A 15,995-nucleotide genomic window follows, 5' to 3' on the forward strand; every position below is an offset into this window, starting at 1 on the left:
CAATGATTCATTTCACTTGCAGCTCAGTCACTAGGCATTCCTGATGACAAAATCTCTAAGTTAGCTCTAATACCTTGAGTTATTTCCAGGCCTATGGTATCCTGAACATTCAGAATGCATTTTCTGCAGCTCATACAGCAAACTAGAGACAATGAAGTCTCCCAGTGGCAAAAAAAGACTTACCCCAAGTTATTCCTGTTATCATTTAGCTTATTGCCTCATATCAGACTTTCACATTCACAGCCATCCTGCTCAGACATACTTCCCTATTTCTAGCTTGTAACCCCAATTCAAAAATATCTCCATGTCTATTCCCCTTCTCATTAATTTGAATCTCCTCTTATTAGTAAAAGATAAATACATGCAGAAATGTCTGACCTCAATCATTGCTTTTTCCTGAGTATGCACAACTCATTGGGTTATTTCTAATTTCTCAGCTAAATTCTAAATCTGAAGTTGTTCCAATTATTTCTGATTTGTTTCTTTCCTACATATGCAAAATATTTAAGAAGTTTGACCTTGATTTTTTAAGATCAACATTATCCTATCTAATAAAAGAGTAATATGCAAATTAACCGCCACCCTGCTACACCCACAAGCCACGCCCACCAGCCAATCAAGAGCAAGTATGCAAATTAACCCCGACCAAGATGGCTGTGGCCACTGAGCGAGCAGGAGGGAGGCTTGCATTTCCCCGGTGATGGAGGAAGCCAAGCTTTCCACACACCCTGGCCAGCCGAGGCCTCCACTCAAGGCTACAAAGTTTCAATTATAGAAGATAAATCCCAACAGAAATGGCAGCAGCCATGGAGCTGGAGAGAGCAGGAGGCTTAGGGTTGCCCCGGCGATGGAGGAAGCCAAGCTTTCCGCACACCCTGGCCAGCCCAGGCCTCCGCTTAAGGCTACAAAGTTTCAATTATCTTACCTTATAATAGACAAATATGCAAATTGACCGCACCTTCGCTATGCCCAAGCCACGCCCACCAACCAAGCCACGCCCACCAACCATGCCCACCAGGAAACCATTGCAGGGACGTTGGGGTGTGGCGGAGCCCAAGGCCGGGAAAGCCTCGGGCGGAGGCTTTCCCAGCATTGGGCACCAGCGGGGAGCCTGCAAGGATCGCAGGAAAGCACTGGGGGTCGGCTCCTGTGATCCTTAGCAGGGATGTTGGGTGCGGCCGAGCCCAAGGCCACCGCCCGGGGCCAAGCCCCGACCCTGAAAGAAGGCAGAAAGCGGTGGCCACAGCCAAGGCCTGGGTCCCCGGTGCCGGCAGAAAACTGGTGTAGGCAGCCAGGTGAATGAAGGTCTATTGCACGAATCTTCGTGCAAACGGGCTACTAGTAGTTAATAAATCAGAATACAATAATAAAGTGTGTATATATGTATGAGACAGAAAGAGAGGAAGATGGATTATCTTTAGATTTCAAATCACTCAAGGAATTTTCTCAGAAGTTTTGCTGATCAGTAATTATATGTGCATGGCCCATTTTCTCTTTTTTAGCCTCCAATTACTTAGAAAAAAAAAATTTTTTAAAGTGTACACTACTTGATTTACATTCTTATCTCAAGAAAGCCCAGCACATAATACCTAGGGAAAAAACACACACCCTAAACCAAAGGTTAATTAATTTATAATTTCCTTTCTGATGGCTAAGATTGAACACAGCCTCACGTAACTTGCATTGTAAATTATACTCTGTGTCCCAGAGTTTCAGTGGAAGCTTCTTAATTTTAGCTATGGAAAATACTCGCAAAAAGTATTCAGTATAAAGGAAGATATTTTTCCTGTTACTGAAACTGTTAGTTATCTATATTCATTTGAGATGAATAAAAACAAAGGTTAAAATGGCAGAGGAATTTTACACAACCATTTGGAATATTAGAATAGGAACAAATTAAAATTTATTTAAAACTTTTATTACTGATTTGCTTTAAAGTCATTCATAAAATTTGAGTATTCTACATCTCATGGCCTTTTATCCTTCCCTGGTTTTCTCCAGTACAAAGGGGGTGCTGATCCTGCCACAGAGCAGGGAGGCAGTGCTATTTGGCTTCTAGCTGCGTCAAATTAGTAATCACAGTGCACATCGAGGTCACATCTTACATTTAACAATCTCATAGCACGACAGAATAACAGTATAAATCACTTATTGAGTGCCTACTGTTTACCAGTCTCCAGCACGAACAAAGCATGTTATTTTCAGACAACTGTAAAGTTGAAGCTAGAGTGATGCAGTGTGAATTAAAGGGTGAGGCTAAAAGGTAGTGGGGCATAGTTATGAATTTTTGCATACACGTAAAGCGTTTGGACTTGGTCATAAAGGGTAGGAAAATAGAGAAAAACTATGTTTGGATTTGAGGCTTTTGATAAAGGAAGAGCTCCAGGGGAAAATAAGAACATTCTGGCTTCTCTTCATGCAAAAAAGGAAAAAAAAACAACAAAATGACTAAATAGGATGCCTTTTATTCCAGAGTGTGTAAGGAGCTCACTGATACCATGACACTTTCGCCATCACAGACATTCTCTCAGAAATGATTCTTCCCTTTCCTCAGTCATTTTCCAAGACCCACGACAAATGTGCCACCTGCAGGAGCCTTCCGGGGGTTCCTGCCTAGCTCCAGGGCCAACGCCGAGCCCTGTCTCTACGTCTGCAGCACTGGTTTACAGGGGTTTGTTTTGTTTTCTAGCAACAGGACTTTTTACTTTAAATCTAATTCAAGGAGAAATGCCACCATCTAAAATAATTTTAAAACAGTTTTAAAAAGAGGTTTAGCTGTGGAACAAGCTACAACCATTCCATACAGCCTTTTGAGTGACGCTTGGGACCTCTGTGAGATCTGTTAGCAGACTCTACAGTTATTATCATTACCAAGTATTAGGTAATGTCCATAAAACACTATTGGAAAACCAATGGTCTCCAAATCATACCTGCCTAAAGGTTTTCTTTAATTGTTGTACTGAATTAGCTAAGTGATGGATCACATGCTCATTTTCTAGCCCAGCCAACGTGACTCAGTGGTTGAGCATCGATCTATGAACCAGGAGTCACAGTTCAATTCCTGGTCCGGGCACATGCCCAGGGTGCTCTCTCAATCCACAGTGTGCGGGATGCAGGAGGCAGCCAATTGATGATTCTCTCTCATCATTGATGTTTCTATCTCTCTCCCTCTCCTTTCCTCTCTGAAATCAATAAAAATGTATTTAGAAAATTTTTTAATGTTAATTTTCTACATACTGTAAGTATATCACCAGATTCATTTTTAAAAAATATATTTTATTGATTTTTTTACAGAGAGGAAGGGAGAGGGGTAGAGAGTTAGAAACACCGATGAGAGAGAAACATTGATCACCTTCCTCTTGCACACCCCCTCCTGGGGATGTGCCCACAACCAAGGTACATGCCCTTGACTGGAATCAAACCTGGGACTCTTCAGTCCACAGGCTGATGCTCTATCCACTGAGCCAAACCAGGTAGGGCTCACCAGATGCATTTTTAAGTGCTATTCTCCTAGTCAGTATTCAAAAAGTCTTTCCTGAATGAAACTATAGTCCATTAAATAAGCACTAAAGTCTCACAAACCACAATGATTTCCATGGATCAAAAGTATCTATTGCTTATTAACAATATATAGTCTATACAGTCATGTGCTGCTTAATGATGGGGGTGTAATCTGAGAAATGCATTTCTAGGCCATTCGTTGGATTATGGAACCATCACGGAGTGCACTTACACACTCCTAGATGGCACAGCCTGCTGCTGCTGGACTGCCAGCCCGTACAGCATGTTATCATACAAAACAGCACAGGATTAAATCAAGCACAAGACAAAATGAGGCAATGGAGAGATATGGCGAACACGATATGTATGAGGTGGCTGCTGGTGTAGCACAGCATACTGCTTTACAGTAAACTTTTTCACATAAGTAAAAAGAGTACACTGTAAAATAATGATCAGAAGTATAGTATCGTAAATACATAAATGAGTATTGCAGTCTTTATTATCATTACCAAGTACTAGGTACTGGACATGATTGTATGTGCTGTATTTGTATATGACTGGCAGCGCAGTAGGTTTGTTTACACCAGCATCACCACAAACACGTGGGCCTGCCTTGCGCTACGACGTTATGACAGCTACAACATGACCAGGTAGTAGGAACTTTTCAGCTCCATTATAATCTTATGGGACCACCGTCATATGTGCGGTCTGCCCTTGACCAAAATGTTGTTATTCAAAAGAAGAGCATTTAACATCGTGTTCCAAATGACAGTGTATTAGGTGATACAAAGAGCAGAGTCTGGAGCTCTGTGAACCTGCCGTGAATGTTGCCTTCTTCCTCTGGAAAGAGAGGGCCCAATAACTTTTCATTTCAGGTTCTTTCCTGTAACGGAGTTAAGCACACCAGTGGTTTATTGAAAGGCTGGGGGAAGCTCCGAATTGTGGGAGCATAGAATACGTAAGGTGGAGCCAAAGGATCAAGAAAAATACCTAGTAAAGACCTACTGAGAGGGAGAGGGAGAACACAGGCAGTGAGAGCTGACCTGGCCTCTGCTGTCACCAACATGCACAGGTGCTACTGGTTGTCAGAATCTAGACCCCAGGCCTATGTCATCAACTAGAGCAGTGGTCGGCAAACCACGGCTCTTGAGCCACATGCGGCTCTTTGGCCCCTTGAGTGTGGCTCTTCCACAAAATACCACGGCCTGGGCAAGTCTATTTTGAAGAAGTGGCATTAGAAGAAGTTTAAGTTGAAAAAATTTGGCTCTCAAAAGAAATTTCAATCGTTGTACTGTTTATATTTGGCTCTGTTGCCTAATGAGTTTGCCGACCACTGAACTAGAGCAAGGGAGGATGAGCAAGGTACTAGTATCTGGCACTTTCACCCACCGTGCTGGAGAGTAGTCTTGGCTCCCCCCGAAGACTCCGAAGACAGACATTCCTTACACATAAAAGAGAACTCAGATCTGGGGGACCAAGAGAATTACCTATTACCTATCTAACATGAACTTTTACAAGTCAAGTGAGAATATATGTAAAAATGCTTCGTGAACTCCAAAGTTTTAGAGAAATTATTATTCTTAGTCAATGGCTCCTCTGTATTTGAGAAGGTAAGATCTGAGATGACGTGGAGGGACTAACGCCAGTCAAGGGAACCAGAAAACCGGTTCTTTTTTCTCGTTCTCTCATAGAAAACCTATTCTGACCCGGCTAAAGTCTATTTAGACTTTGCTGAGTTTACAGCCCCAGGCAAAAACAGCCAAAGCTTCTTTATGGACCAAAGTTGTTCTACACTCTGCTCTCCAAACCATGTACCAAGCTTCTCAAAGCAATAGAAGTATTCAGAGGAAGACCAAATAAGTTTTAAAAATTATTACAATGACCTAGCAATAACTTTTCAAGTATGAACATGTAGTGCTTGTCCATGTATCAACATAAAGCATGCTTTTATAGGATATTGCTCAAAACATTCTCTCAGTGTATAAAAGGATCATTTGATTTTATTTAACAACTTACCTAGCAGTTACTTGGTCTCCCTCCCCCTCAGATATTTTCCCATTTTCACTCCAAATATATGTGGGAAATCTATATTTGTTATATTTATACAGATTTCAAAAAGCTACAAATCTCAGAAAAATCTGAATTTAAGATAAGAGGAACATAGTTAAAATGTTTACTCTCTTAGCATAAGAAACCATATCTCCTGAATCAAAGACCAGTTAAAACCATAACAGATATGAAGATATGAATATTCTGTTTCAACCAGGATGAATTAAACATGAGTTAGTGTCCCTTATAATTGAAATAAGTTTTACAATGGGGATTCTAGCAGAAGCTCATAGAAACACAATGGGGAAATCAGATAATGATGAATGGAATCAACTGATATAAAAACAATATGTGTGATCATAAAATATAAAAGAAAGAATATTCTCATAGTTTGCAGTGCCTTATCTGAATGTCTTCTCATATTTGCATTGGAGTTGCACAGATTTCAATACAAGTGAACACTCCTACAAACACAACAGTGGACAATAATGGGTCTTACCTCCATAAATTCATGTTGTGGAACGTGGTTCCAATAACGCCACTAGTAATACTCCCCAAGGGGGGCTGAACAATATGATACAAATTCAACCTCTACAAGAATTAAGTACAGTTGCTGTGGCATCCCCCCATTGGGAAAAACTACCGTTACAGTAGCAGGGGCCTCCACTGTCCCATCAATGGTATGTAGGTGATAAGGAGCTGCTTCTGGAATTGCCCTCCATTTTAGGACCCCTTTTGCCTCCATTTGAGTTAAATTTCAACAAAGTGAAGTCCTCTACTTCTTTCATTTTTTTCCAATCAAATCCCAGTTCCTTCTCAACTGCTCCATTACTCAACATCCCCCAATACTTATGTGATGTGAAAGATGGGTGGTGCAAAGATAAAAAAAAGTAATCAGCTGTTTTAGTTTCAAATATTTCCCACTGTCTGAAAAGCATTAAAGGGACTTGTCATTCTTTTAGGAAGAAAATAAACAAATTTTATGAAAGAGTTTGATTATCCAATACAATTAACAACACAAGTCATAATTAAAACTGCTGAACAACTCGAGTTCTAGTCAGATCACCTAGTATAAATGATGTAAAACTGGTGCCAAGAGTGGCCAGTTGCTAGACACAAATGTGTGCTTCTTGCTCCGCATGATGACATTACGCTAGAGCCTATGGGAAGATCAAGGTATCGGGATGGTGGAAAAAGAAAGGGATCCGTGACAACCTGATACAGGGGCTGCTGGAGGATCGGGGAGAAAATGAGAGTCTATATTTGGTAATTGGGACAGGCGTAGGAGAGGGGACGGGGATCTTGTGAGGATGAACCTCAAGAGGAGGAAAAACCAACCCAAAGCAAAAAGGTCATATACAATCTTTAGCAGTCAGTTCATCTCAGCCCAGGATGTCACCACACGTTATTATAGCTGCAATTCATGCAAATTCAAGCGCATTTACTAGCATATATAAATTATACGCAGATGGTGTAGGGATATCTAAAAATAGAATGAGGTAAATTCTTCTAACAAAGGTCAGTCTTTTCTAAAATTCATGAGATGGCAGCTTGAGATGAGGACCGGGTGGAGGAAGTGGGGCTACAGGAGACGCTGGAAAAATCACAAGCAGCCCCTGCTGGCCTCACACCCTCGGAGCTATTTTCAGGTTCTACAGGCAAAAGGATTCAAGGAACTCCCCAAAGCAGGACACAAGGCTATAAATCCTTCCTAGGGTAGGAGGGTCCTGATGCCCATGGGCTCTCCTGGGGTGCACTCTTTTCCTCCTACAGAGAATCTTTCTTTCACAGCCTTCATTTGCAGAGCACTCTCAAGGGTTGTCATTTAAGTGCAAAAACATTGGAAAGCATCTCTTAGTTTATATCATTCCAACCTCAAACAGTCCGTATCTCTGTGTAGAGAAATGTGAAAGCTACCTGTCCTCTAAGACTTAGTCTAAGTCTTATTACTTATTCTTGTCCTTAATAATAATGTTAATAACATCCATACCTGTGGCACATTTATGTAGTTTCCAAAACATTATGACCACCTGGTACTTGTTCAAATTTGTTTCATTCAAATTTAATTAAAAAACAAAAAACACTGTTAGTAAGTACAAGAATTGCTTGAAAATAGACACCCAAGTTCCAGCTTTCCCATGATAACACCTGATCAGACCATATCTGAAGCCTGCCCCCCTCCCTCTCCCTCTCCCTCTCCCTCTCCCTCTCCCTCCCTCCCTCCCTCCCTCCCTCCCTCCCTCCCTCCCTCCCTCCCTCCCTCCCTCCCTCCCTCTCTCTCTCTCTCTCTCTCTCTCTCTCTCTCTCTCTCTCTCTCTCTCTCTCTCTCTCTGTGTGTGTGTGTGTGTAACTATACAGCTTTCCCAAGTCTTGTGTCTGCCTTCAAGTATGGAAGCTGACTTCCTTGAGAGAGTAAGTTCTGATAAACAGCCTCCAGTCTCACTCTGGTGGCCTTCATTTATTTCCACAGAACAATATCATGGTGAAGTCAGATCTATACAATCCCTTTCTGTAACAAATTATCTTTGTTACTTGTTCAAAGTCACATGGACTTAAGGTACCAACTCCTACTCTTGAGAGAGAGACAGGGCCCTGAGTACCAGCATGTGGTAGAGCCAGGCCACTGAGTGCGTACTGATCACAGTGGAGCACCCATCTGGTATTACAGTTCTCTCAAGGGAATAAATTTACTGAAGCATGTGCTCAACACAGGAATTAATTTCTCATCTACTCGGCTACAGATTAACTTAGCTCTGCAGGTAAATAGATGCCACGGGAACAATGAGCTGACATTCTCACTGCCCCTCGGTGACATTAGGCACTTTACTTCCCCTCTCTCTAGGCATTATCTCTGAGTGTGGGTTGCTGTGAGCAGTAATGAGACAACATGCAGATATGCTAATTTTATCCTCAGTTGCTTACACTGCATTCAAATATATTCAAATAGCAAGCCAGTAGTAGGTTTGCAGATGTTTGGTTGTTTGTTTAAGTTAAACAGGGACGCTGAGATACTGATGTGGCAAGGAAGGCTCTGATAAGAATGCTTCCCCAAGGCCACAGCTTGGAGCAAACAAGGCAGGCACCTGGTCTCACCTGAAAGCAGAGCATCGTTTCCTGTGTGGCTGTGCCTTCTTTGCTGGCCTCCTCCGTGAGAACTGGTCAAATATGTTCTGACCTAACGGACATCTTTTCTATCTGTCCACCTTTATTAAGGATTGCAAAAGAAACACACACCTTCCGCTGATATTAAGCACACACTTATCTTAAATTCACTAGAACAACAGGATTCTATTGTACCTGAATTGCTAAAACAGAAAAATGTTGACATGTCTATTAGCATATAATAACACAATTTTAACGTTAGTCCCTTAGTTTAGAAGGCATTTGGTTTGAAGAGAAGGCAACCAATATGTTACTATTACCCGATAATAAAATGAACTATCAGCCAGTGTGCAGTTTCATTGTATTTTCAGCACGTTCTCCTGGTATCTGTACCAGGAGGGTGAGATACACAAAACAAGGGCTCCTTACCCCCTCAGTTTGCCTTCTAATTCAGCATCTAACATCACATTTGAAAAGTCTTGGATGCCTTCTCCAATACTCTGCAATAACACACATTATGTAGCCTAGCGCTGACTTCTCAAGGTCCTCCTACTCTAAATTTTACATATTTCTGGGCATAAGGAAACAAGAGAAAAATATAAAGGTCCAAGGTGGAGGTTAGAGGAGAAGATTAAGAGAGAAAGATAAATAAATACACTTGTCTAGAAACCCTGCTCAAATACTTAATCCATTATTTAAAAAGGATACTTCTCTCTTTCCCTGCAATTTCCATCAGCTGTAGAGGCCTCTGGAATTGGTGAGTTTGTTTTTTAAATAAGAGATTTAAATTGAAGCTACTATTAATTATTCATGTCAATAGTGCACTGGGTAGGCATAAATTATACCCAAATATCACTTTAACCTAGAGCATCAATCACACCCTTTATCAAAACTGTTATGAGAGCCCCATGAGAGTAAGTCCCCAAATCCTTGAGGAGAACATACTGGAACTGACAGAGGGAAGAACAAAAGGGTCTGAAGACTAAATTATCATGATCATAAGCCCAAAAATAATGAAGGCAATGCTTTATAAAAAATGAATATTTATACATCAGGTGACAGGTGTAAGAATGGAATTCTAGGTTAGATGACCATTTTCTGTATTTATTCAGCTCTCATTACAGACAAATCCTATTTATATATCTAACTAGAGGCCCGGTGCAAGGATTTGTGCACCAGTGGGATCCCTCAGCCTGGCCTGTGCCCTCTCACAATCCAGGACCCCTCGGGGGATGTGGGACTGCCGATTTCAGCCCAGTCCCCCGCAGGCTGGCCTGCAGAAGATCAGGCTGAAACCAGCAGTCCGACATCCCCCAAGGGATGTAGTAGTGCACGAAGCCCAAGCCCAGGCCAGGCACTGCGCCACTCCCACTCATCCCAGCCCCACTGCGCCTGCTGCTGTAGCCAGTTGGTAGCACTGCTGCGGCGGCAGGAGAGGCTCATGCCGCCGCAGCAGTGCTTGCCAGCCATGAGCCCGGCTTCTGGTGCCCCTTGGTCAGCTGAGCGATGCTCCCACTGTGGGAGCACACTGACCACCGGGGTAGCTCCTGCATTGAGCATCTGCCCCCTGGTGGTCAGTGCACATCACAGCAACTGGTTGTTCTGGTCCTTTTGGTCATTCCATCATAATGGTCACTTAGGCTTTTATATATAGAGATTATTTTCTATCTTAGGGGTGTCTAAACATCCTAAAGGTACTAGGCTCAAGGAGTACCATATCTCTATCAGTCAAGGGCCAATCAGGAAACATGGGTCTCCTTCATACTGGACATGAGAAAAATGTATTCAAGGGACTCACATAAAGATGCAGGGGTTTGGGGACACCAATAGGGATTGGGCAGTGTTTCAGACTAGCAACACTGGAACCCCTAACTTTAAAGAGCCTTGGGAAGGAAGCGGTTATTGATACCCACAAAGGGCAGCTCTTAGGAGATCAGCCCTAGGGCCACCTGACAGGAGTTATAACCTTCCGGGATACAGCTCACCCCCAGTGCCCCAGCAAGGATGGGGGCAGAGAATCAATACCCCTTTTCACTATAGAGCATCCCACTATCTCCTTCCTGAGCCTTCCATTGGCCAAACCCAACCGGAACCCAGAAGGCAAGGGAGCCCATTAATGCAGTGCCTAGAGATCAGCTTTCTTCTCTGTAGAAAGGTAAAGGGTTAAAAAAAGATATGCAGCACAAGGTAAGGACCTATATAAAACTATAACTAACTATAACTATATAACTAACTATATATAACACTCCATATATAACTATATATAACACTATATATAAATATACATATACACATATATACATATATGTGTGTGTATGTGCATATATATATGGCTATAACACCATTTAATAGGTTACTACTTCAACTGGGATACATTTTGCTAGTTCATCTAGATGAGCCAATCAAAGTAGACACTCTGATAATGATTATAAGTAAAACTAGACATTTTATATCCCAAACTAAACTGGAAATCATCTCAGTAGCTGGTCTTGCCTCTCGCTTCCCCACCTTGGTAAGTGTGATTGCATCCACAACAGAAAAGACTGTATAGAAAAGTAAGTTCACAGGTGCCATGAAATCTCCCTGGAGGGCAGCCAGCACGGATGAGGGAGGGTGAGCGCAGGCACCACAGGGGAACCCACACGTGCTGCGGGGGGGAGGAGGGAATGTGCAGGTGCAGCTGGTGGAAGGTTGAACAGTGGCGGAACAATTGGGGAATTCCAAGTCCTGACAGGCTAATAAATAAACTGGGAGGAGGAGAGGACACAGAGCAGAGCAGACTTAATAATGAGGGAGGAGCGGGGTCCTGACGGGTCTTGTATTTTTAATGAAATGTCAAGACATTAAAAGATGTTAATGTTCTTATTTTTGGTTTAGAAAGATCCCTCGGCAGGATGGGGTGAGACTGGAGACAGGGAAGCCTTGTAGGAGATGTTATAAGGAGGCAGGTGAGAGAAGAGGGAAGACTAACGGAAGGCTAGTGTGGAGGGATGGATGGGGGGTGTCCCTGGAGAACTATCACAGAGCGGGACTTCAATGCTGAGAACTGTCAGGACTCGGTGACTGATGGCTGTTGAGGGGACGGGAGAGGATGGCTGGCCTCTGGTACTACAGCTTTGTGTGAGGCTCCAGCACCCCGAGAGCCTTCCCAGAACCAAAAAGATATCAAAACGTATCTCAATGTATTGATTGCATCAAGAAGCCAAAAGACAGAAATGAGTTTTCTGAAATATTCACTGCAGGCTCTTTCATGGACATAAAATCTATGGCTGTACATGAAAAGTGTCAGATGTTCTTCACAGCTGTCTGTTCTGTGGATATGCAGCATCTGGTCTGTACATTTGTAGGGACAACGTTGCATAAATTCACTTGACAACCACTGGTGTGGCAACTACCATGCAGTATATTGGAGATGTTATTTTGCAAAAGGATTAGAGGGGAAATTTTGAAAATATTTGGAAAACAAATCAGCCTCTGATAATGGCCTTGCTTTTCTTTGGCAGGTTTTTTTTCTCACCTACTTAGCTACAGGGTAATTTTTATCTTAATATGTTTGGCTAAATCCTGTGTGTAAAGAAATAATGCTGCTACATTAAGAAGTATTAAGGTCACGCAGCTATTGATCACAGACCTAAAGTGTGCTTGCGCTCTCTCTCGCGCGCTCTCTCTCTCTCTCTCTCTCTCTCTCTCTCAGATTGGATTAATATATCCGTATAATCAGAAAATACTATCTACATTCATTGGCCTGGCTTTGGGACACTCCCCCCTGACAATAGTCCATCTCCAAGAATAAGAAAGAGAGGCCACACACGCTTGGGTTTCTGCAACATGGCGGCATTCTTAAAACCAGAAACGATGTGTGAAAGGAGACTAAAGGACCAGGAGAAATGTGCTTCCATCCACCCTGGTTAAATCTTCCTAGAAACAGAGATAAGCAACAAAACGAAAAATCCATTCCTTTGGGAAAATGAGTCTTTCACCTGTGGATTGGTTTACTTTAAAAAGGGATTAGATTCTGGGCCGATATGTGTTACACTCAAAAATACAATGCCATGGTCTCATCTCCCACTAAATATGTGGCTATGACTTTTAAGCAGAGGGAACATTTAACGAGAAGCAACCTAGGGAAGGGACAATCTAGCTCAGGCATCAATAATTCATTTATCGGAAATAGGAGTCCTGGTATGAAATGCCAGGAGGCAGTTTCATTTACAGGGAGGCATTTTCTATTTCAAAGCCTAGAACAATGCAGTCAGCTTTATTGAGCAAGCTAATATGAATGGAGGCAAAGCCGAACTGGAGGACTAGTTGTATGGTCTCCCCTAATAATGCTATTTCTTGAGTACCCGTTATTTAGGTCTGACACACTACCATTTGGGGGACTTGAAAAAGTAGTAAGAAGTGGATTTTTATAACTTTTGTACTTCAGAAGTGATTACCTTCACCCCAAAGCTTTAGGACTAGAAATGTAATCGTGTGAGTCTAAGAAACAATGATTTGCATAAAGTTGTGAGGGTACATTCTCTCTTAGTCCTAGAAGCCCTCCAGGCGTTACAGCTTCTTACTGAGTCATCTCCCAACTCAATCCTTTAGTAAGAAACCTCTATTACTTCCCCACGGCATCCCCCCAGCATTTAGCATAGCATCATCACTCACAAAGTGGGGCATCAATGCACACCTATTGAATGAATGAGCAAATGCTGCCACATATGAAATAATTTCAAATATGCTCTGAAGCCTACTGGTCAGACCACACAATGAGGAGGCACTTGCATAGCAAATCCCTCAACTTCCTCGTTCTAAGGTTTAGAAATTCCTCCCCTTGACTATCTTGCATCAAATTCAAGGACTCCTGATCCCCGAGGGAGATGGGGAAATGGAATTAATGAAAAGCAGACCTATTATAGACGGAATGATTCATAGCTCCCAGCCCCTAAAGGACCAGAAAGACCTAACTAAACCCCTAACCTTGGAAATGAAGACCTCCAAGTCATAGTTTAAATTTTAAACGCCCATATGCATATTTATGTTGAGGTAATTATAATTTTAACCCATTACTTACCAAGAACCGGATAAAGGAATAAAACACATAATTATAATAAAAGCTATAATTATCTAGCACCTGTTATATAGTCAGCAGTATGCTTGGTGCTTTACATACTTCACTGCTACTCTTTGGAAGTATTATGCCCATTTTAGAGATTAAAAAAAAAACAACATACTAAACTTCAGAGTAGTGAGGTCCAAAGGCTATAAATTTAATCAAGAACCAAGGCAAGTCAACTCTTCTAGGCTACAAACCCACTCTTATTTCCTGACCAAGTGACCTCTATTCAAACAGAATTATCTATGAATCTATGCTTACAGGCAGATCCATCAATCACATCTATAGTTATAGTGTAATGAACAGAGAAGATATTTTAATTGTAACCTTAAATGCGTGACTACATGCTTATGGTTGGCAAAAATAAATAAATAAAATCAGGCAGCACTAAGAGAGGACATCTGATAGCCCAGGTGACTGCCGACTTTCATAAAATAGAGGTAGGCAGTGTTGGTGTTGCACCATGGAAAATGCCACATTTCTCTCTCGAGGCTACAAACCTAAGCACACATCTGGACTAATTCCCATTTCTCCTAATAATCAGATTCACACTGCATTCAATGGACCACGGACGGTGCTTAGAATGGGTCAAAACAGGACACACCAGAATACCCCAGAGTGAGCAGAATGGCTGTGATTCTTCTTAAAACAAAGGTCTTGGGGAGTGGCCAAGTTGACAAGGAATCCTCACAAAGAATACAGTTTTTAAAAGGCAGACTGTAAAGAGCCATCAAAGCCAATACTGAGAGAATTATCTTTACATATAGACTTTGTGGTCAGCGATGTTAGTCACAGGTCAGGACCACCGGCTCCCACCCCTGCTCCTTGAAGAACAGTCACTATCACCACAGACGGTTTCAATGCACAACTCAGTACATGTAGATTCAGAGAGAACTGACTACAGGGCACAATATGTTTTCATTTTCTACCAAGAGACCCTCTTGTCCCTCGACACTTTGGGTATTAACATGATTCTAGACTTTCCTGTTTCTCTTTTCTCTACATAAATGTTGATGGGATAAATTTAGCTAAAGGATATAGTACGGTCAGTTCTGCTACACTGCTTGCCTTGACAACACAAATGTTTATTTGTTTTGTTTTTAAAATACAAATGTTTTGATTGATATATCTAAGCAATCAATCAACAATGACTGATACATTAGAGAATGAGTTGAACATATGTGAAATTTGCATTTGCTGATTCACAATTTTGCCACAGAAACTCTAGGTAGACGTAGAAAACACACCCAGTGGCACTAAGCCCTGAACAACACAGAGTACACTACCCAGAGCTACACCCCGCAGGAGCACGGTGTCCACACGTGTCCATAGTCGGGCTGCTACTTCCCATGATTTCCGATCACCCTCCTTCCATTTCATAATAACTTGCAGCTGCCAGGCTCCCGAAGGCTGTACTGATGGTGTACCTCACTCTGCTTCATTGTCCCCCTTTCCTCCAAGCCTACTTTATCATTGTCCTCTCTAGTCTCTGTCCTTTGTAGAAATGTTCGTCTTTCTTTTTTCCTCTTAATCTTCGACTTTTGCACACAGAGTGGCAGGCACGTGAGTAGGAATCGATCTAATGGGCACACATGTCCACCAGCAAACTTCAGGTCTTTATGCAGATAAAGGCTACAGTGATTGTAGTTTTATATATTTCTTAACCACTTTACATGGATAAAATGGGGATTGTTTTGAATCATTTTTGTGTGTATCACTGATGAAGTTTTTGAGTGCTGAGCTCCAACTCCATTTGCTTATTACGCTGTGGTTTTAGATCTTGCAGAGTGCAAGCATTTTTAGGAATGCATATATTGCACTATAGCAGAATAGATTGATATTTATTAGCGATGACTTTATTGAAGCTTCAAGTTTCTTCTTTCGTGTTTCCTTCTAACTTGCACATTAGGTTAAATGCAGTAGCTCAGGATCTCAAATTATAATCCTTTGTGTGAAATTCACCACAACTTCAAACAATGTAATCTAGACAGCAATGACCAGGTCTGAAAGGAAACTTACCCAGTTTAGTTTAGTTCCCTTTCTCTTTAGAAAGTTCTAGAAAATTCTATCTACATAAATTTACATATTAATGCTTTCACCACTAAATGTGATCTATAATATTAAGTCAGTTTTTCATATTAACAATCAGCATATTTTCCAAAGTAATTCTTTTGGTAGATGGTAAAGAGAGAGAGAGAGAAAAAAAAACCATGTACAGTCACAATAATCTAGGTCAGAT

General features: G+C 41.7%; 1 protein-coding gene across 3 annotated transcripts in view; it reads right to left on the reverse strand.

The window, feature by feature from the left end:
• Positions 1-15,995, reverse strand: part of PCSK5 (proprotein convertase subtilisin/kexin type 5) — a 413,193-nt gene that overhangs the window by 277,146 nt on the left and 120,052 nt on the right. The gene's annotated exons all lie outside the window — the stretch shown is intronic.

This window comes from Cnephaeus nilssonii (genome assembly GCF_951640355.1).
Source record: "Cnephaeus nilssonii genome assembly, chromosome: 14".
NCBI lineage: Eukaryota > Metazoa > Chordata > Mammalia > Chiroptera > Vespertilionidae > Cnephaeus > Cnephaeus nilssonii.